Source organism: Hemitrygon akajei, chromosome 23 (genome assembly GCF_048418815.1).
Source record: "Hemitrygon akajei chromosome 23, sHemAka1.3, whole genome shotgun sequence".
Taxonomy (NCBI): Eukaryota; Metazoa; Chordata; class Chondrichthyes; order Myliobatiformes; family Dasyatidae; genus Hemitrygon; species Hemitrygon akajei.
This window is the reverse complement of record NC_133146.1, coordinates 41,507-65,879: the sequence shown is the minus strand read 5'-3', so window position 1 is coordinate 65,879 and position 24,373 is coordinate 41,507.

The window sequence follows — 24,373 nt, the reverse complement described above, 5'->3', positions numbered from 1 at the left end:
CAGAGCAATGGAATACTCAAATGCAAGCTGAATTCAGGAACCTATGGCATAACATTTAGAATGGAACAACCAACATCTTGATTTAGTTCTGTAAATGCTAACTTTCCATTGCGTACAAAAGGTGAGTTACTGAAAGTAATTCCTCGAATATTGGTAGCACACTGATAAAATTGGTTGCATACTCCTCTAAATCATATGGTAAGTGAAATAATAAGGGTTACATCAAGTATGCACATAGTAGTTTTCAGCAAAATTCAACACTGCACTCGATTGAGCTGAATGCATTACTTTTGTATTCTATGCATTTTGAGATATGGATGCGTATATAACTACTCAGGATCAGATGGAACTGTATAGATATTGCATGTATACTACAGAGCAATGGAATACTCAAAGGCAAGCTGAATTCAGGAACCTCCCTCATAATATTTAGAGTGGAACAGCCAATATCTTTGTTTCTGTAAACGCTAATGTTCCATTGTGTACAAAATTCAACTGTTCACTATGCAATCTGAATTCAGGAATCTACCTCACAAGATTTAGAGTGGAACAGCCAATATCGTTATTTAGTTCTGTAAACGTTAATGTTCCATTGCGTACAAATGGTGAGTTACTGAAAGTAACTCCTGGAATATTGGTAGCAAACATAAAATTGGTTGCATACTACTCTAAAGCATATGGTAAGTAAAATAATGTTTACATCAAGATAGCACACAGTAGTCTTCATCAAAATTCAATACTACACTGTCGAGCTGAAAGCATTAGTTTCTATTCTATGCATTTAAAGGATCTGTACATAACTACTCATGGTGAGATAGAACTGTATAGATACTGCCTGCTACTGCTCAGAGCCATGGAATACTCAAATGCAAGCTGTATTCAGGAACCTACCTCAGAATATTTAGAGTGGAATAGCAAGTATATTTGTTTATTTCTGTAAACGCTAATGTTCCATTGTGTACAAAAGTTGATGTTACTGGAAGCAACTTGTCCAACATTGGTAGCACACATAAAATTAGTTGCATACTACTCTAAATCATATGGCAAGTAAAACAACATGGTTTACATCGTTAGCACATAAGAGTTTTCAGCAAAATTCAACTGTACACTCTATTGAGCTGAATGCATTACTTTGATTTCTATGCATTGGAGTTAAGGATGTGTACATAACTACATAATCAGCTGGAACTGTATAGAGATTGCATGCATACTGCTCAGAGGCATGGAATACTCAAATGCAAGCTGTATTCAGGAACCTACCTCATAATATTTTGAGTGGAACAGCCAGTATATTTGTTTATTTCTGTAAACGGTAATGTTCCATTGTGTACAAAAGGTGATGTTACTGGATGTAACTTGTCCAACATTGGTAGCACACATAAAATTAGTTGCATACTGCTCTAAATCATAGGGCAAGTAAAATAACATGGTTTACATCAAGTTATCACAGTTTTCAGCAATTTTCAACTCTACACTCTATTGAGCTGAAAGCATTCCTTTGTATTCTATGCATTTTGGTTAAGGATGTGTACATAACTACTCAGGATCAGCTGGAACTGTATAGATATTGCATGTCGTCTACTCAGAGCAATGGAATACTCAAATGCAAGCTGAATTCAGGAACCTACCTCATAAAATTTAGAGTGGAACAGCCAATATCGTTGTTTAGTTCTGTAAACTCTGATGTTCCATTGTGCACAAAAGGTGAGTTACTGAAAGTAATTTTTCGAACATTGGTAGCACACATAAAATTGGTTGCATACAACTCTAAATCAAATGGTAAGTAAAATAATAAGGATTACATCAAGTTAGCACATAGTAGTTTTCAGCAAAATTCAACATTACACTCGATTGAGCTGAATGCATTACTTTGTATTCTAAGAATTTTGAGATATGGATTAGTACATAAACACAGGATCAGCTGGAACTGTATAGATATTGCATGTCGTCTACTCAGAGCCATGGAATACTCAAATGCAAGCTGAATTCAGGAACCTACCGCATAACATTTAGAATGGAACAACCAACATCTTGGTTTAGTTCTGTAAATGCTAATGGTCCATTGAGTAGAAAAGGTGAGTTACTGAAAGTAACTCCTCGAGTATTGATAGCACACTGATAAAATTGGTTGCATACTCCTCTAAATCATATGGTAAGTAAAATAATAAGGGTTACATCAAGTATGCACATAGTAGTTTTCAGCAAAGTTCAAAACTACACACGATTGAGCTGAATGCATTACTTTTGTATTCTATGCATTTTGAGATATGGATGCGTATATAACTACTCAGGATCAGATGGAACTGCATTGCATTGCAGATTGCATGCATACTGCTCAGAGCAATGGAATACTCAAATTCAAGCTGAATTCAGGAACCTACCTCATAAAATTTAGAGTGGAACAGCCAATATCGTTGTTTAGTTCTGTAAACGTTAATGTTCCATTGCATACAAAAGGTGAGTTACTGAAAGTAACTTGTCGAACATTGGTAGGGTTAGGGTTAGGTTAAGATTATGCGGGCAGTGGGCAAAAAAGCCCCCTCGTGCTTTTTGATCTCGCCACTTGAGATTCAATTTCACGCGACCCTGCCACTTTGAACTGGCCCACGCCTTCATTAACCAGGTCCAACACTTGCCTTTATTGAAACTTGCCCCTCTTAACATAAGATATCCAGTTTATGGGGGTTTAACAAGTATTAATCAGGGTATACTTAGGGTTTGTGGGGCCGAAGCCAAGGTTAATCGGGAAGTACCTAGCCTTTGTGGGGTGTGTACCCCTTCTGGACTTTAGGATTAAGTTTAAATTTTGGACTGGTGAATGTATATGTTTGACTAAGTTAGGGTGAAATTACGCGGGCAGTGGGCAAATCAGCCCTCTTGTGTTTTCTGATCGCCACCTGAGATTCAGTTTCACACGACCCTGCCACTTTAAACTGGCCCACGCCTTTACCAACCAGGCCCAACACTTATCCCTGTTGAAATTTACCCCTCTTGACACGGGGACACTGTCTATGGGGATTTAACAAGTGTCAATCAGGGTGTGCTTTGGGTTTGTGCGGCTAAAGCCAGGGTTAATCGGGGAGTAATTAGAGTTTGTGGGGGTGTGTACCCCATCTAAACTTTAAGATTAGGTTTAAGTTTTAAGCTAGTGAATATATATGTTTGGCTAGGAGATATTAGAATACAGAGTTTTGAAAGGCGATATATGAACTGCTATAGCAAATGAGCTAGCCAGGTTAATCTGGCCCATGCCTTTCATTATCATGGTCGGATACCACTTGGTTCAACGAAACGGGTGTGCACTGGGACACATCATCAGTAATGTATCCTCGGATCGTCAGGTGTTTCGGGCCTTTAATCACTAGACACCCTACTCGAGGTGGCCCAACAGTGTCAGGCTCAGACACTGCCTGTATTCCTTCCAGGGACCAATAATGAGAGGCATGTAATTAGGGTTTGGGCTGGGGTTTGGGTTAGGGTTAGGGTTAGGTTAGGATTATGCGGACAGTGGGCAAAAAGCGTTAGGGTTAGGGTTTGGGTTAGGATTAGGGTTAGGGTTTGCGTTAGGGTTAGGGTCCCGCATTAAGGTTAGGGTTCGCATTAGGGTTAGGGTCCGCGCATTAGGGTTAGGGTTCGCATTAGGGTTAGGGTCAGGGTCAGGTTTAGGGTTAGGGCCCGCATTAGGGTTAGGGTTAGGGCAAGGGCTAGGGTTTGCGGTACGGTTACGGCTAGGGTTAGGGCTAGGGTTTGGGTTAGGTTTAGGATCAGGGTCAGGGTTTAGGTTAGGTTCCGCATTAGGGTTAGGGATAGGGTCCGCATTAGGGTTAGGGCCCCCCGCATTAGGGTTAGGGTCCGCATTAGGGTCAGGGTCAGGTTTAGGGTTAGGGCCCGCGTTAGGGTTAGGGTTAGGGCTAGGGCTAGGGTTTGCGGTAGGGTTAGGGCTAGGGTTATGGTTAGGGCTAGGGTTTGGCATTAGGATTAGGGTCAGGGTTTGGGTTAGGGTTAGGGCCCGCATTAATTTTATGGTTAGTGTTAGGGGTTAGGGTTAGGGTTAGGGTCCGCGTTAGGGTCAGGGTCTGGGTCGCATTAGTGTTAGTGTTAGGGTTAGGGGTTAGGGGTTAGGGTTAAGGGTTAGGGGTTAGGGTTAGCGTTAGGGTTAGGGTTTAGGGTTTAGGTTTAGGGTTAGTGTCCAGGGTTAGGGTTAGGGTTAGGGTTAGAGGGTTAGGGCCCGCGCCCCCACATTAGGGTTAGGGTTAGGGTTTGGGTTAGGGTTAGGGTTAGGGTTAGACTGTTAGGGTTAGAGGGTTAGGGTTAGGGTTAGGGTTAGGGTTAGGGTTAGGGTTAGGGTTAGGTTGAGATTATGCGGGCAGTGGGCAAAAAAGCCCCCTCGTGTTTTTTGATCTCGCCACTTGAGATTCAATTTCACGTGACCCTGCCACTTTGAACTGGCCCACGCCTTCATTAACCAGGTCCACCACTTGCCTTTATTGAAACTTGCCCCTCTTAACACAGAATATCCAGTTTATGGGAATTTACTAAATTAGGGTGAAATTATGCGGGCAGTGGGCAATTCAGCCCTCTTGTGCTTTCTGATCTTGCCACTTGAGATTCAGTTTCACACGACCCTGCCACTTCAAAATGACCGACGCCTTCACTAACCAAGTCCAACACTCATCCCTGTTGAAATTTACCCCTCTCGACCCGGAGCACTAAGTCTATGGGGATTTAACAAGGGTCAATCAGGGTGTGCTTTGGGTTTGTGGGGCTAAAACCAGAGTTAATCGGGAAGTGCCTAAAATTTATGGGGATGTGCACCCCATCTGGATTAGGTTTAAATTTTAAACCATACAGGCAGTGGGCAACTCAGCCCTCTTGTGCTTTCTGATCTCGCCACCAGAGATTCAGTTTCACACGATCCTGCCACTTTAAACTGGCCCACGCCTTTACCAACCAGGCCCAACACTTATCCCTGTTGATCAGTCAGGGTGTGCTTTAGGTTTGTACGGCTGAAGCCAGAGTTCCTAGGGTTTGTGGGGGTGTATGCCCCTTTTGGACCTTAGGATTAGGTTTAAATTTTAGGCTAGTGGATATATTTAAACTGGCCGACGCCTTCACCTATCAGACCCAACACTTATTCCTGTTGAAATTACCCCTCTTGACACGGGACACTGTCTATGGGGGTTTAGCAAGGGTCAATCAGGATGTGCTTTGGGTTTGTGGGGCTAAAGCCAGGGTTAATCGGGGAGTGAATAGGGTTTGTGGGGGTGTGTACCCCATCTAAACTTTAGTAGGGTTTGTGGGGGTGTGTACCCCATCTAAACTTTAGTAGGGTTTGTGGGGGTGTGTACCCCATCTAAACTTTAGTAGGGTTTGTGGGGGTGTGTACCCCATCTAAACTTTAGTAGGGTTTGTGGGGGTGTGTACCCCATCTAAACTTTAAGATAAGGTTTAAGTTTTAAGCTAGTGAATATATATGTTTGACTAGGAGATATTAGAATACAGAATTTTAAATGACAGTATATGAACTGCTATGGCGAATGAGCTAATATAATAAAGCCAGGTTAATCTGGACCATGCCTTTCATTATCAAGGTCCGACACCACTTGGTTCAACGAACCGGGTGTGCACTGGGACACATCATCAGTAATGTAACCTCGGATCATCAGGTGTTTCGGGCCTTTAATCACTAGACACCCTACTCGAGGTGGCCCAACAGTGTCAGGCTCAGACACTGCCTGTATTCCTCCCAGGGACCAATAATGAGAGGCATGTAATTCTAAGGGTAATGATATTTTTTAAAAAAAATCACTACCTGGCATCTATATGCCAAGGGTTACATGGAAAATAAAACAATAATATTCTTACCACTAGTTTTGTGTCTTGGGTCAACCATTTTAACTCCAACAAACTGCCTCCAACAACGCTTGACTCCCGCCTGGGAGACCAAATCCACTTACTCCCATCACTCCGGTCTCCCGGGGAGGTCTCTGAAAAATGCTATCCGGTTAAAACGTCCCTAGCCCGGGACTCCATCTCCACTTTTATTGTGTCCTAAAACCTGTCTGACCACTCCAACTGCAGACCCTATCTGTTGCTAGGATACCAAGCAGCCTTACTTATTCAACTCTTAAAGGTACACTGTCCATTTGGGTTTAAATATCTAAGCCTTCTTATTGGCCTCCAGTGGCCTGGAGAATGAAGAGCGTGTCACTGTAAGGTTAGGTTGAGATTATGCGGGCAGTGGGCAAAAAAGCCCCCTCGTGTTTTTTGATCTCGCCACTTGAGATTCAATTTCACGTGACCCTGCCACTTTGAACTGGCCCACGCCTTCATTAACCAGGTCCACCACTTGCCTTTATTGAAACTTGCCCCTCTTAACACAGAATATCCAGTTTATGGGAATTTACTAAATTAGGGTGAAATTATGCGGGCAGTGGGCAATTCAGCCCTCTTGTGCTTTCTGATCTTGCCACTTGAGATTCAGTTTCACACGACCCTGCCACTTCAAAATGACCGACGCCTTCACTAACCAAGTCCAACACTCATCCCTGTTGAAATTTACCCCTCTCAACCCGGAGCACTAGGTCTATGGGGATTTAACAAGGGTCAATCAGGGTATGCTTTGGGTTTGTGGGGCTAAAACCAGAGTTAATCGGGAAGTGCCTAAAATTTATGGGGATGTGCACCCCATCTGGATTAGGTTTAAATTTTAAACCATACAGGCAGTGGGCAATTCAGCCCTCTTGTGCTTTCTGATCTCGCCACCAGAGATTCAGTTTCACACGATCCTGCCACTTTAAACTGGCCCACACCTTTACCAACCAGGCCCAACACTTATCCCTGTTGATCAGTCAGGGTGTGCTTTAGGTTTGTACGGCTGAAGCCAGAGTTAATCGGGAAGTGCCTAAGGTTTGTGGGGGTGTATGCCCCTTTTGGACCTTAGGATTAGGTTTAAATTTTAGGCTAGTGGATATATTTAAACTGGCCGACGCCTTCACCAATCAGACCCAACACTTATTCCTGTTGAAATTACCCCTCTTGACACGGGACACTGTCTATGGGGGTTTAGCAAGGGTCAATCAGGATGTGCTTTGGGTTTGTGGGGCTAAAGCCAGGGTTAATCGGGGAGTGAATAGGGTTTGTGGGGGTGTGTACCCCATCTAAACTTTAGTAGGGTTTGTGGGGGTGTGTACCCCATCTAAACTTTAGTAGGGTTTGTGGGGGTGTGTACCCCATCTAAACTTTAGTAGGGTTTGTGGGGGTGTGTACCCCATCTAAACTTTAGTAGGGTTTGTGGGGGTGTGTACCCCATCTAAACTTTAAGATAAGGTTTAAGTTTTAAGCTAGTGAATATATATGTTTGACTAGGAGATATTAGAATACAGGATTTTAAATGACAGTATATGAACTGCTATGGCGAATGAGCTAATATAATAAAGCCAGGTTAATCTGGACCATGCCTTTCATTATCAAGGTCCGACACCACTTGGTTCAACGAACCGGGTGTGCACTGGGACACATCATCAGTAATGTAACCTCGGATCATCAGGTGTTTCGGGCCTTTAATCACTAGACACCCTACTCGAGGTGGCCCAACAGTGTCAGGCTCAGACACTGCCTGTATTCCTCCCAGGGACCAATAATGAGAGGCATGTAATTCTAAGGGTAATGATATTTTTTTAAAAAAATCACTACCTGGCATCTATATGCCAAGGGTTACATGGAAAATAAAACAATAATATTCTTACCACTAGTTTTGTGTCTTGGGTCAACCATTTTAACTCCAACAAACTGCCTCCAACAACGCTTGACTCCCGCCTGGGAGACCAAATCCACTTACTCCCATCACTCCGGTCTCCCGGGGAGGTCTCTGAAAAATGCTATCCGGTTAAAACGTCCCTAGCCCGGGACTCCATCTCCACTTTTATTGTGTCCTAAAACCTGTCTGACCACTCCAACTGCAGACCCTATCTGTTGCTAGGATACCAAGCAGCCTTACTTATTCAACTCTTAAAGGTACACTGTCCATTTGGGTTTAAATATCTAAGCCTTCTTATTGGCCTCCAGTGGCCTGGAGAATGAAGAGCGTGTCACTGTAAGGTTAGGTTGAGATTATGCGGGCAGTGGGCAAAAAAGCCCCCTCGTGTTTTTTGATCTCGCCACTTGAGATTCAATTTCACGTGACCCTGCCACTTTGAACTGGCCCACGCCTTCATTAACCAGGTCCACCACTTGCCTTTATTGAAACTTGCCCCTCTTAACACAGAATATCCAGTTTATGGGAATTTACTAAATTAGGGTGAAATTATGCGGGCAGTGGGCAATTCAGCCCTCTTGTGCTTTCTGATCTTGCCACTTGAGATTCAGTTTCACACGACCCTGCCACTTCAAAATGACCGACGCCTTCACTAACCAAGTCCAACACTCATCCCTGTTGAAATTTACCCCTCTCAACCCGGAGCACTAGGTCTATGGGGATTTAACAAGGGTCAATCAGGGTATGCTTTGGGTTTGTGGGGCTAAAACCAGAGTTAATCGGGAAGTGCCTAAAATTTATGGGGATGTGCACCCCATCTGGATTAGGTTTAAATTTTAAACCATACAGGCAGTGGGCAATTCAGCCCTCTTGTGCTTTCTGATCTCGCCACCAGAGATTCAGTTTCACACGATCCTGCCACTTTAAACTGGCCCACACCTTTACCAACCAGGCCCAACACTTATCCCTGTTGATCAGTCAGGGTGTGCTTTAGGTTTGTACGGCTGAAGCCAGAGTTAATCGGGAAGTGCCTAAGGTTTGTGGGGGTGTATGCCCCTTTTGGACCTTAGGATTAGGTTTAAATTTTAGGCTAGTGGATATATTTAAACTGGCCGACGCCTTCACCTATCAGACCCAACACTTATTCCTGTTGAAATTACCCCTCTTGACACGGGACACTGTCTATGGGGGTTTAGCAAGGGTCAATCAGGATGTGCTTTGGGTTTGTGGGGCTAAAGCCAGGGTTAATCGGGGAGTGAATAGGGTTTGTGGGGGTGTGTACCCCATCTAAACTTTAGTAGGGTTTGTGGGGGTGTGTACCCCATCTAAACTTTAGTAGGGTTTGTGGGGGTGTGTACCCCATCTAAACTTTAGTAGGGTTTGTGGGGGTGTGTACCCCATCTAAACTTTAAGATAAGGTTTAAGTTTTAAGCTAGTGAATATATATGTTTGACTAGGAGATATTAGAATACAGAATTTTAAATGACAGTATATGAACTGCTATGGCGAATGAGCTAATATAATAAAGCCAGGTTAATCTGGACCATGCCTTTCATTATCAAGGTCCGACACCACTTGGTTCAACGAACCGGGTGTGCACTGGGACACATCATCAGTAATGTAACCTCGGATCATCAGGTGTTTCGGGCCTTTAATCACTAGACACCCTACTCGAGGTGGCCCAACAGTGTCAGGCTCAGACACTGCCTGTATTCCTCCCAGGGACCAATAATGAGAGGCATGTAATTCTAAGGGTAATGATATTTTTTAAAAAAAATCACTACCTGGCATCTATATGCCAAGGGTTACATGGAAAATAAAACAATAATATTCTTACCACTAGTTTTGTGTCTTGGGTCAACCATTTTAACTCCAACAAACTGCCTCCAACAACGCTTGACTCCCGCCTGGGAGACCAAATCCACTTACTCCCATCACTCCGGTCTCCCGGGGAGGTCTCTGAAAAATGCTATCCGGTTAAAACGTCCCTAGCCCGGGACTCCATCTCCACTTTTATTGTGTCCTAAAACCTGTCTGACCACTCCAACTGCAGACCCTATCTGTTGCTAGGATACCAAGCAGCCTTACTTATTCAACTCTTAAAGGTACACTGTCCATTTGGGTTTAAATATCTAAGCCTTCTTATTGGCCTCCAGTGGCCTGGAGAATGAAGAGCGTGTCACTGTAAGGTTAGGTTGAGATTATGCGGGCAGTGGGCAAAAAAGCCCCCTCGTGTTTTTTGATCTCGCCACTTGAGATTCAATTTCACGTGACCCTGCCACTTTGAACTGGCCCACGCCTTCATTAACCAGGTCCACCACTTGCCTTTATTGAAACTTGCCCCTCTTAACACAGAATATCCAGTTTATGGGAATTTACTAAATTAGGGTGAAATTATGCGGGCAGTGGGCAATTCAGCCCTCTTGTGCTTTCTGATCTTGCCACTTGAGATTCAGTTTCACACGACCCTGCCACTTCAAAATGACCGACGCCTTCACTAACCAAGTCCAACACTCATCCCTGTTGAAATTTACCCCTCTCAACCCGGAGCACTAGGTCTATGGGGATTTAACAAGGGTCAATCAGGGTATGCTTTGGGTTTGTGGGGCTAAAACCAGAGTTAATCGGGAAGTGCCTAAAATTTATGGGGATGTGCACCCCATCTGGATTAGGTTTAAATTTTAAACCATACAGGCAGTGGGCAATTCAGCCCTCTTGTGCTTTCTGATCTCGCCACCAGAGATTCAGTTTCACACGATCCTGCCACTTTAAACTGGCCCACACCTTTACCAACCAGGCCCAACACTTATCCCTGTTGATCAGTCAGGGTGTGCTTTAGGTTTGTACGGCTGAAGCCAGAGTTAATCGGGAAGTGCCTAAGGTTTGTGGGGGTGTATGCCCCTTTTGGACCTTAGGATTAGGTTTAAATTTTAGGCTAGTGGATATATTTAAACTGGCCGACGCCTTCACCAATCAGACCCAACACTTATTCCTGTTGAAATTACCCCTCTTGACACGGGACACTGTCTATGGGGGTTTAGCAAGGGTCAATCAGGATGTGCTTTGGGTTTGTGGGGCTAAAGCCAGGGTTAATCGGGGAGTGAATAGGGTTTGTGGGGGTGTGTACCCCATCTAAACTTTAGTAGGGTTTGTGGGGGTGTGTACCCCATCTAAACTTTAGTAGGGTTTGTGGGGGTGTGTACCCCATCTAAACTTTAGTAGGGTTTGTGGGGGTGTGTACCCCATCTAAACTTTAGTAGGGTTTGTGGGGGTGTGTACCCCATCTAAACTTTAAGATAAGGTTTAAGTTTTAAGCTAGTGAATATATATGTTTGACTAGGAGATATTAGAATACAGGATTTTAAATGACAGTATATGAACTGCTATGGCGAATGAGCTAATATAATAAAGCCAGGTTAATCTGGACCATGCCTTTCATTATCAAGGTCCGACACCACTTGGTTCAACGAACCGGGTGTGCACTGGGACACATCATCAGTAATGTAACCTCGGATCATCAGGTGTTTCGGGCCTTTAATCACTAGACACCCTACTCGAGGTGGCCCAACAGTGTCAGGCTCAGACACTGCCTGTATTCCTCCCAGGGACCAATAATGAGAGGCATGTAATTCTAAGGGTAATGATATTTTTTAAAAAAAATCACTACCTGGCATCTATATGCCAAGGGTTACATGGAAAATAAAACAATAATATTCTTACCACTAGTTTTGTGTCTTGGGTCAACCATTTTAACTCCAACAAACTGCCTCCAACAACGCTTGACTCCCGCCTGGGAGACCAAATCCACTTACTCCCATCACTCCGGTCTCCCGGGGAGGTCTCTGAAAAATGCTATCCGGTTAAAACGTCCCTAGCCCGGGACTCCATCTCCACTTTTATTGTGTCCTAAAACCTGTCTGACCACTCCAACTGCAGACCCTATCTGTTGCTAGGATACCAAGCAGCCTTACTTATTCAACTCTTAAAGGTACACTGTCCATTTGGGTTTAAATATCTAAGCCTTCTTATTGGCCTCCAGTGGCCTGGAGAATGAAGAGCGTGTCACTGTAAGGTTAGGTTGAGATTATGCGGGCAGTGGGCAAAAAAGCCCCCTCGTGTTTTTTGATCTCGCCACTTGAGATTCAATTTCACGTGACCCTGCCACTTTGAACTGGCCCACGCCTTCATTAACCAGGTCCACCACTTGCCTTTATTGAAACTTGCCCCTCTTAACACAGAATATCCAGTTTATGGGAATTTACTAAATTAGGGTGAAATTATGCGGGCAGTGGGCAATTCAGCCCTCTTGTGCTTTCTGATCTTGCCACTTGAGATTCAGTTTCACACGACCCTGCCACTTCAAAATGACCGACGCCTTCACTAACCAAGTCCAACACTCATCCCTGTTGAAATTTACCCCTCTCAACCCGGAGCACTAGGTCTATGGGGATTTAACAAGGGTCAATCAGGGTATGCTTTGGGTTTGTGGGGCTAAAACCAGAGTTAATCGGGAAGTGCCTAAAATTTATGGGGATGTGCACCCCATCTGGATTAGGTTTAAATTTTAAACCATACAGGCAGTGGGCAATTCAGCCCTCTTGTGCTTTCTGATCTCGCCACCAGAGATTCAGTTTCACACGATCCTGCCACTTTAAACTGGCCCACACCTTTACCAACCAGGCCCAACACTTATCCCTGTTGATCAGTCAGGGTGTGCTTTAGGTTTGTACGGCTGAAGCCAGAGTTAATCGGGAAGTGCCTAAGGTTTGTGGGGGTGTATGCCCCTTTTGGACCTTAGGATTAGGTTTAAATTTTAGGCTAGTGGATATATTTAAACTGGCCGACGCCTTCACCAATCAGACCCAACACTTATTCCTGTTGAAATTACCCCTCTTGACACGGGACACTGTCTATGGGGGTTTAGCAAGGGTCAATCAGGATGTGCTTTGGGTTTGTGGGGCTAAAGCCAGGGTTAATCGGGGAGTGAATAGGGTTTGTGGGGGTGTGTACCCCATCTAAACTTTAGTAGGGTTTGTGGGGGTGTGTACCCCATCTAAACTTTAGTAGGGTTTGTGGGGGTGTGTACCCCATCTAAACTTTAGTAGGGTTTGTGGGGGTGTGTACCCCATCTAAACTTTAAGATAAGGTTTAAGTTTTAAGCTAGTGAATATATATGTTTGACTAGGAGATATTAGAATACAGAATTTTAAATGACAGTATATGAACTGCTATGGCGAATGAGCTAATATAATAAAGCCAGGTTAATCTGGACCATGCCTTTCATTATCAAGGTCCGACACCACTTGGTTCAACGAACCGGGTGTGCACTGGGACACATCATCAGTAATGTAACCTCGGATCATCAGGTGTTTCGGGCCTTTAATCACTAGACACCCTACTCGAGGTGGCCCAACAGTGTCAGGCTCAGACACTGCCTGTATTCCTCCCAGGGACCAATAATGAGAGGCATGTAATTCTAAGGGTAATGATATTTTTTAAAAAAAATCACTACCTGGCATCTATATGCCAAGGGTTACATGGAAAATAAAACAATAATATTCTTACCACTAGTTTTGTGTCTTGGGTCAACCATTTTAACTCCAACAAACTGCCTCCAACAACGCTTGACTCCCGCCTGGGAGACCAAATCCACTTACTCCCATCACTCCGGTCTCCCGGGGAGGTCTCTGAAAAATGCTATCCGGTTAAAACGTCCCTAGCCCGGGACTCCATCTCCACTTTTATTGTGTCCTAAAACCTGTCTGACCACTCCAACTGCAGACCCTATCTGTTGCTAGGATACCAAGCAGCCTTACTTATTCAACTCTTAAAGGTACACTGTCCATTTGGGTTTAAATATCTAAGCCTTCTTATTGGCCTCCAGTGGCCTGGAGAATGAAGAGCGTGTCACTGTAAGGTTAGGTTGAGATTATGCGGGCAGTGGGCAAAAAAGCCCCCTCGTGTTTTTTGATCTCGCCACTTGAGATTCAATTTCACGTGACCCTGCCACTTTGAACTGGCCCACGCCTTCATTAACCAGGTCCACCACTTGCCTTTATTGAAACTTGCCCCTCTTAACACAGAATATCCAGTTTATGGGAATTTACTAAATTAGGGTGAAATTATGCGGGCAGTGGGCAATTCAGCCCTCTTGTGCTTTCTGATCTTGCCACTTGAGATTCAGTTTCACACGACCCTGCCACTTCAAAATGACCGACGCCTTCACTAACCAAGTCCAACACTCATCCCTGTTGAAATTTACCCCTCTCAACCCGGAGCACTAGGTCTATGGGGATTTAACAAGGGTCAATCAGGGTATGCTTTGGGTTTGTGGGGCTAAAACCAGAGTTAATCGGGAAGTGCCTAAAATTTATGGGGATGTGCACCCCATCTGGATTAGGTTTAAATTTTAAACCATACAGGCAGTGGGCAATTCAGCCCTCTTGTGCTTTCTGATCTCGCCACCAGAGATTCAGTTTCACACGATCCTGCCACTTTAAACTGGCCCACACCTTTACCAACCAGGCCCAACACTTATCCCTGTTGATCAGTCAGGGTGTGCTTTAGGTTTGTACGGCTGAAGCCAGAGTTAATCGGGAAGTGCCTAAGGTTTGTGGGGGTGTATGCCCCTTTTGGACCTTAGGATTAGGTTTAAATTTTAGGCTAGTGGATATATTTAAACTGGCCGACGCCTTCACCAATCAGACCCAACACTTATTCCTGTTGAAATTACCCCTCTTGACACGGGACACTGTCTATGGGGGTTTAGCAAGGGTCAATCAGGATGTGCTTTGGGTTTGTGGGGCTAAAGCCAGGGTTAATCGGGGAGTGAATAGGGTTTGTGGGGGTGTGTACCCCATCTAAACTTTAGTAGGGTTTGTGGGGGTGTGTACCCCATCTAAACTTTAGTAGGGTTTGTGGGGGTGTGTACCCCATCTAAACTTTAGTAGGGTTTGTGGGGGTGTGTACCCCATCTAAACTTTAGTAGGGTTTGTGGGGGTGTGTACCCCATCTAAACTTTAAGATAAGGTTTAAGTTTTAAGCTAGTGAATATATATGTTTGACTAGGAGATATTAGAATACAGGATTTTAAATGACAGTATATGAACTGCTATGGCGAATGAGCTAATATAATAAAGCCAGGTTAATCTGGACCATGCCTTTCATTATCAAGGTCCGACACCACTTGGTTCAACGAACCGGGTGTGCACTGGGACACATCATCAGTAATGTAACCTCGGATCATCAGGTGTTTCGGGCCTTTAATCACTAGACACCCTACTCGAGGTGGCCCAACAGTGTCAGGCTCAGACACTGCCTGTATTCCTCCCAGGGACCAATAATGAGAGGCATGTAATTCTAAGGGTAATGATATTTTTTAAAAAAAATCACTACCTGGCATCTATATGCCAAGGGTTACATGGAAAATAAAACAATAATATTCTTACCACTAGTTTTGTGTCTTGGGTCAACCATTTTAACTCCAACAAACTGCCTCCAACAACGCTTGACTCCCGCCTGGGAGACCAAATCCACTTACTCCCATCACTCCGGTCTCCCGGGGAGGTCTCTGAAAAATGCTATCCGGTTAAAACGTCCCTAGCCCGGGACTCCATCTCCACTTTTATTGTGTCCTAAAACCTGTCTGACCACTCCAACTGCAGACCCTATCTGTTGCTAGGATACCAAGCAGCCTTACTTATTCAACTCTTAAAGGTACACTGTCCATTTGGGTTTAAATATCTAAGCCTTCTTATTGGCCTCCAGTGGCCTGGAGAATGAAGAGCGTGTCACTGTAAGGTTAGGTTGAGATTATGCGGGCAGTGGGCAAAAAAGCCCCCTCGTGTTTTTTGATCTCGCCACTTGAGATTCAATTTCACGTGACCCTGCCACTTTGAACTGGCCCACGCCTTCATTAACCAGGTCCACCACTTGCCTTTATTGAAACTTGCCCCTCTTAACACAGAATATCCAGTTTATGGGAATTTACTAAATTAGGGTGAAATTATGCGGGCAGTGGGCAATTCAGCCCTCTTGTGCTTTCTGATCTTGCCACTTGAGATTCAGTTTCACACGACCCTGCCACTTCAAAATGACCGACGCCTTCACTAACCAAGTCCAACACTCATCCCTGTTGAAATTTACCCCTCTCAACCCGGAGCACTAGGTCTATGGGGATTTAACAAGGGTCAATCAGGGTATGCTTTGGGTTTGTGGGGCTAAAACCAGAGTTAATCGGGAAGTGCCTAAAATTTATGGGGATGTGCACCCCATCTGGATTAGGTTTAAATTTTAAACCATACAGGCAGTGGGCAATTCAGCCCTCTTGTGCTTTCTGATCTCGCCACCAGAGATTCAGTTTCACACGATCCTGCCACTTTAAACTGGCCCACACCTTTACCAACCAGGCCCAACACTTATCCCTGTTGATCAGTCAGGGTGTGCTTTAGGTTTGTACGGCTGAAGCCAGAGTTAATCGGGAAGTGCCTAAGGTTTGTGGGGGTGTATGCCCCTTTTGGACCTTAGGATTAGGTTTAAATTTTAGGCTAGTGGATATATTTAAACTGGCCGACGCCTTCACCAATCAGACCCAACACTTATTCCTGTTGAAATTACCCCTCTTGACACGGGACACTGTCTATGGGGGTTTAGCAAGGGTCAATCAGGATGTGCTTTGGGTTTGTGGGGCTAAAGCCAGGGTTAATCGGGGAGTGAATAGGGTTTGTGGGGGTGTGTACCCCATCTAAACTTTAGTAGGGTTTGTGGGGGTGTGTACCCCATCTAAACTTTAGTAGGGTTTGTGGGGGTGTGTACCCCATCTAAACTTTAGTAGGGTTTGTGGGGGTGTGTACCCCATCTAAACTTTAGTAGGGTTTGTGGGGGTGTGTACCCCATCTAAACTTTAAGATAAGGTTTAAGTTTTAAGCTAGTGAATATATATGTTTGACTAGGAGATATTACAATACAGAATTTTAAATGACAGTATATGAACTGCTATGGCGAATGAGCTAATATAATAAAGCCAGGTTAATCTGGACCATGCCTTTCATTATCAAGGTCCGACACCACTTGGTTCAACGAACCGGGTGTGCACTGGGACACATCATCAGTAATGTAACCTCGGATCATCAGGTGTTTCGGGCCTTTAATCACTAGACACCCTACTCGAGGTGGCCCAACAGTGTCAGGCTCAGACACTGCCTGTATTCCTCCCAGGGACCAATAATGAGAGGCATGTAATTCTAAGGGTAATGATATTAGGGTTAGGGTTAGGGTTAGGGTTAGGGTTAGGGTTAGGGTTAGGGTTAGGGTTAGGGTTAGGGTTAGGGTTAGGGTTAGGGGTTAGGGGTTAGGGTTAGGGGTTAGGGTTAGGGGTTAGGGTTAGGGGTTAGGTTGAGATTATGCGGGCAGTGGGCAAAAAAGCCCCCTCGTGTTTTTTGATCTCGCCACTTGAGATTCAATTTCACGTGACCCTGCCACTTTGAACTGGCCCACGCCTTCATTAACCAGGTCCACCACTTGCCTTTATTGAAACTTGCCCCTCTTAACACAGAATATCCAATTTATGGGAATTTACTAAGTTAGGGTGAAATTATGCGGGCAGTGGGCAATTCAGCCCTCTTGTGCTTTCTGATCTTGCCACTTGAGATTCAGTTTCACACGACCCTGCCACTTCAAAATGACCGACGCCTTCACTAACCAGGTCCAACACTCATCCCTGTTGAAATTTACCCCTCTCGACCTGGAGCACTAAGTCTATGGGGATTTAACAAGGGTCAATCAGGGTGTGCTTTGGGTTTGTGGGGCTAAAACCAGAGTTAATCGGGAAGTGCCTAAAATTTATGGGGATGTGCACCCCATCTAGATTAGGTTTAAATTTTAAACCATACAGGCAGTGGGCAATTCAGCCCTCTTGTGCTTTCTGATCTCGCCACCAGAGATTCAGTTTCACACGATCCTGCCACTTTAAACTGGCCCACGCCTTTACCAACCAGGCCCAACACTTATCCCTGTTGATCAGTCAGGGTGTGCTTTAGGTTTGTACGGCTGAAGCCAGAGTTCCTAGGGTTTGTGGGGGTGTATGCCCCTTTTGGACCCTAGGATTAGGTTTAAATTTTAGGCTAGTGGATATATTTAAACTGGCCGACGCCTTCACCAATCAGACCCAACACTTATTCCTGTTGAAATTACCCCTCTTGACACGGGACACTGTCTATGGGAGTTTAGCAAGGGTCAATCAGGATGTGCTTTGGGTTTGTGGGGCTCAAGCCAGGGTTAATCGGGGAGTGAATAGGGTTTGTGGGGGTGTGTACCCCATCTAAACTTTAGTAGGGTTTGTGGGGGGTGTACCCCATCTAAACTTTAGTAGGGTTTGTGGGGGTGTGTACCCCATCTAAACTTTAGTAGGGTTTGTGGGGGTGTATACCCCATCTAAACTTTAAGATTAGGTTTAAGTTTTAAACTAGTGAATATATATGTTTGACTAGGAGATATTAGAATACAGAATTTTAAATGACAGTATATGAACTGCTATGGCGAATGAGCTAGTATAATAAAGCCCGGTTAATCTGGACCATGCCTTTCATTATCAAGGTCCGACACCACTTGGTTCAACGAACCGGGTGTGCACTGGGACACATCATCAGTAATGTAACCTCGGATCATCAGGTGTTTCGGGCCTTTAATCACTAGACACCCTACTCGAGGTGGCCCAACAGTGTCAGGCTCAGACACTGCCTGTATTCCTCCCAGGGACCAATAATGAGAGGCATGTAATTCTAAGGGTAATGATATTTTTTTTAAAAAAACACTACCTGGCATCTATATGCCAAGGGTTACATGGAAAATAAAACAATAATATTCTTACCACTAGTTTTGTGTCTTGGGTCAACCATTTTAACTCCAACAAACTGCCTCCAACAACGCTTGACTCCCGTCTGGGAGTCCAAATCCACTTACTCCCATCACTCCGGTCTCCCGGGGAGGTCTCTGAAAAATGCTATCCGGTTAAAACATCCCTAGCCCGGGACTCCATCTCCACTTTTATTGTGTCCTAAAACCTGTCTGACCACTCCAAATGCAGACCCTATCTGTTGCTAGGATACCAAGCAGCCTTACCTATTCAACTCTTAAAGGTACACTGTCCATTTGGGTTTAAATATCTAAGCCTTCTTATTGGCCTCCAGTGGCCTGAAGAATGAAGAGCGTGTCACTGTAAGGTTAGGTTGAGATTATGCGGGCAGTGGGCAAAAAAGCCCCCTCGTGTTTTTTGATCTCGCCACTTGAGATTCAATTTCACGTGACCCTGCCACTTTGAACTGGCCCACGCCTTCATTAACCAGGTCCACCACTTGCCTTTATTGAAACTTGCCCCTCTTAACACAGAATATCCAATTTATGGGAATTTACTAAGTTAGGGTGAAATTATGCGGGCAGTGGGCAATTCAGCCCTCTTGTGCTTTCTGATCTTGCCACTTGAGATTCAGTTTCACACGACCCTGCCACTTCAAAATGACCGACGCCTTCACTAACCAGGTCCAACACTCATCCCTGTTGAAATTTACCCCTCTCGACCCGGAGCACTAAGTCTATGGGGATTTAACAAGGGTCAATCAGGGTGTGCTTTGGGTTTGTGGGGCTAAAACCAGAGTTAATCGGGAAGTGCCTAAAATTTATGGGGATGTGCACCCCATCTAGATTAGGTTTAAATTTTAAACCATACAGGCAGTGGGCAATTCAGCCCTCTTGTGCTTTCTGATCTCGCCACCAGAGATTCAGTTTCACACGATCCTGCCACTTTAAACTGGCCCACGCCTTTACCAACCAGGCCCAACACTTATCCCTGTTGATCAGTCAGGGTGTGCTTTAGGTTTGTACGGCTGAAGCCAGAGTTCCTAGGGTTTGTGGGGGTGTATGCCCCTTTTGGACCCTAGGATTAGGTTTAAATTTTAGGCTAGTGGATATATTTAAACTGGCCGACGCCTTCACCAATCAGACCCAACACTTATTCCTGTTGAAATTACCCCTCTTGACACGGGACACTGTCTATGGGAGTTTAGCAAGGGTCAATCAGGATGTGCTTTGGGTTTGTGGGGCTCAAGCCAGGGTTAATCGGGGAGTGAATAGGGTTTGTGGGGGTGTGTACCCCATCTAAACTTTAGTAGGGTTTGTGGGGGGGTGTACCCCATCTAAACTTTAGTAGGGTTTGTGGGGGTGTGTACCCCATCTAAACTTTAGTAGGGTTTGTGGGGGTGTATACCCCATCTAAACTTTAAGATTAGGTTTAAGTTTTAAACTAGTGAATATATATGTTTGACTAGGAGATATTAGAATACAGAATTTTAAATGACAGTATATGAACTGCTATGGCGAATGAGCTAGTATAATAAAGCCCGGTTAATCTGGACCATGCCTTTCATTATCAAGGTCCGACACCACTTGGTTCAACGAACCGGGTGTGCACTGGGACACATCATCAGTAATGTAACCTCGGATCATCAGGTGTTTCGGGCCTTTAATCACTAGACACCCTACTCGAGGTGGCCCAACAGTGTCAGGCTCAGACACTGCCTGTATTCCTCCCAGGGACCAATAATGAGAGGCATGTAATTCTAAGGGTAATGATATTTTTTTTAAAAAAACACTACCTGGCATCTATATGCCAAGGGTTACATGGAAAATAAAACAATAATATTCTTACCACTAGTTTTGTGTCTTGGGTCAACCATTTTAACTCCAACAAACTGCCTCCAACAACGCTTGACTCCCGTCTGGGAGACCAAATCCACTTACTCCCATCACTCCGGTCTCCCGGGGAGGTCTCTGAAAAATGCTATCCGGTTAAAACATCCCTAGCCCGGGACTCCATCTCCACTTTTATTGTGTCCTAAAACCTGTCTGACCACTCCAAATGCAGACCCTATCTGTTGCTAGGATACCAAGCAGCCTTACCTATTCAACTCTTAAAGGTACACTGTCCATTTGGGTTTAAATATCTAAGCCTTCTTATTGGCCTCCAGTGGCCTGAAGAATGAAGAGCGTGTCACTGTAAGGTTAGGTTGAGATTATGCGGGCAGTGGGCAAAAAAGCCCCCTCGTGTTTTTTGATCTCGCCACTTGAGATTCAATTTCACGTGACCCTGCCACTTTGAACTGGCCCACGCCTTCATTAACCAGGTCCACCACTTGCCTTTATTGAAACTTGCCCCTCTTAACACAGAATATCCAATTTATGGGAATTTACTAAGTTAGGGTGAAATTATGCGGGCAGTGGGCAATTCAGCCCTCTTGTGCTTTCTGATCTTGCCACTTGAGATTCAGTTTCACACGACCCTGCCACTTCAAAATGACCGACGCCTTCACTAACCAGGTCCAACACTCATCCCTGTTGAAATTTACCCCTCTCGACCCGGAGCACTAAGTCTATGGGGATTTAACAAGGGTCAATCAGGGTGTGCTTTGGGTTTGTGGGGCTAAAACCAGAGTTAATCGGGAAGTGCCTAAAATTTATGGGGATGTGCACCCCATCTAGATTAGGTTTAAATTTTAAACCATACAGGCAGTGGGCAATTCAGCCCTCTTGTGCTTTCTGATCTCGCCACCAGAGATTCAGTTTCACACGATCCTGCCACTTTAAACTGGCCCACGCCTTTACCAACCAGGCCCAACACTTATCCCTGTTGATCAGTCAGGGTGTGCTTTAGGTTTGTACGGCTGAAGCCAGAGTTCCTAGGGTTTGTGGGGGTGTATGCCCCTTTTGGACCCTAGGATTAGGTTTAAATTTTAGGCTAGTGGATATATTTAAACTGGCCGACGCCTTCACCAATCAGACCCAACACTTATTCCTGTTGAAATTACCCCTCTTGACACGGGACACTGTCTATGGGAGTTTAGCAAGGGTCAATCAGGATGTGCTTTGGGTTTGTGGGGCTCAAGCCAGGGTTAATCGGGGAGTGAATAGGGTTTGTGGGGGTGTGTACCCCATCTAAACTTTAGTAGGGTTTGTGGGGGGGTGTACCCCATCTAAACTTTAGTAGGGTTTGTGGGGGTGTGTACCCCATCTAAACTTTAGTAGGGTTTGTGGGGGTGTATACCCCATCTAAACTTTAAGATTAGGTTTAAGTTTTAAACTAGTGAATATATATGTTTGACTAGGAGATATTAGAATACAGAATTTTAAATGACAGTATATGAACTGCTATGGCGAATGAGCTAGTATAATAAAGCCCGGTTAATCTGGACCATGCCTTTCATTATCAAGGTCCGACACCACTTGGTTCAACGAACCGGGTGTGCACTGGGACACATCATCAGTAATGTAACCTCGGATCATCAGGTGTTTCGGGCCTTTAATCACTAGACACCCTACTCGAGGTGGCCCAACAGTGTCAGGCTCAGACACTGCCTGTATTCCTCCCAGGGACCAATAATGAGAGGCATGTAATTCTAAGGGTAATGATATTTTTTTTAAAAAAACACTACCTGGCATCTATATGCCAAGGGTTACATGGAAAATAAAACAATAATATTCTTACCACTAGTTTTGTGTCTTGGGTCAACCATTTTAACTCCAACAAACTGCCTCCAACAACGCTTGACTCCCGTCTGGGAGACCAAATCCACTTACTCCCATCACTCCGGTCTCCCGGGGAGGTCTCTGAAAAATGCTATCCGGTTAAAACATCCCTAGCCCGGGACTCCATCTCCACTTTTATTGTGTCCTAAAACCTGTCTGACCACTCCAAATGCAGACCCTATCTGTTGCTAGGATACCAAGCAGCCTTACCTATTCAACTCTTAAAGGTACACTGTCCATTTGGGTTTAAATATCTAAGCCTTCTTATTGGCCTCCAGTGGCCTGAAGAATGAAGAGCGTGTCACTGTAAGGTTAGGTTGAGATTATGCGGGCAGTGGGCAAAAAAGCCCCCTCGTGTTTTTTGATCTCGCCACTTGAGATTCAATTTCACGTGACCCTGCCACTTTGAACTGGCCCACGCCTTCATTAACCAGGTCCACCACTTGCCTTTATTGAAACTTGCCCCTCTTAACACAGAATATCCAATTTATGGGAATTTACTAAGTTAGGGTGAAATTATGCGGGCAGTGGGCAATTCAGCCCTCTTGTGCTTTCTGATCTTGCCACTTGAGATTCAGTTTCACACGACCCTGCCACTTCAAAATGACCGACGCCTTCACTAACCAGGTCCAACACTCATCCCTGTTGAAATTTACCCCTCTCGACCCGGAGCACTAAGTCTATGGGGATTTAACAAGGGTCAATCAGGGTGTGCTTTGGGTTTGTGGGGCTAAAACCAGAGTTAATCGGGAAGTGCCTAAAATTTATGGGGATGTGCACCCCATCTAGATTAGGTTTAAATTTTAAACCATACAGGCAGTGGGCAATTCAGCCCTCTTGTGCTTTCTGATCTCGCCACCAGAGATTCAGTTTCACACGATCCTGCCACTTTAAACTGGCCCACGCCTTTACCAACCAGGCCCAACACTTATCCCTGTTGATCAGTCAGGGTGTGCTTTAGGTTTGTACGGCTGAAGCCAGAGTTCCTAGGGTTTGTGGGGGTGTATGCCCCTTTTGGACCCTAGGATTAGGTTTAAATTTTAGGCTAGTGGATATATTTAAACTGGCCGACGCCTTCACCAATCAGACCCAACACTTATTCCTGTTGAAATTACCCCTCTTGACACGGGACACTGTCTATGGGAGTTTAGCAAGGGTCAATCAGGATGTGCTTTGGGTTTGTGGGGCTCAAGCCAGGGTTAATCGGGGAGTGAATAGGGTTTGTGGGGGTGTGTACCCCATCTAAACTTTAGTAGGGTTTGTGGGGGGGTGTACCCCATCTAAACTTTAGTAGGGTTTGTGGGGGTGTGTACCCCATCTAAACTTTAGTAGGGTTTGTGGGGGTGTATACCCCATCTAAACTTTAAGATTAGGTTTAAGTTTTAAACTAGTGAATATATATGTTTGACTAGGAGATATTAGAATACAGAATTTTAAATGACAGTATATGAACTGCTATGGCGAATGAGCTAGTATAATAAAGCCCGGTTAATCTGGACCATGCCTTTCATTATCAAGGTCCGACACCACTTGGTTCAACGAACCGGGTGTGCACTGGGACACATCATCAGTAATGTAACCTCGGATCATCAGGTATTTCGGGCCTTTAATCACTAGACACCCTACTCGAGGTGGCCCAACAGTGTCAGGCTCAGACACTGCCTGTATTCCTCCCAGGGACCAATAATGAGAGGCATGTAATTCTAAGGGTAATGATATTTTTTTTAAAAAAACACTACCTGGCATCTATATGCCAAGGGTTACATGGAAAATAAAACAATAATATTCTTACCACTAGTTTTGTGTCTTGGGTCAACCATTTTAACTCCAACAAACTGCCTCCAACAACGCTTGACTCCCGTCTGGGAGACCAAATCCACTTACTCCCATCACTCCGGTCTCCCGGGGAGGTCTCTGAAAAATGCTATCCGGTTAAAACATCCCTAGCCCGGGACTCCATCTCCACTTTTATTGTGTCCTAAAACCTGTCTGACCACTCCAAATGCAGACCCTATCTGTTGCTAGGATACCAAGCAGCCTTAC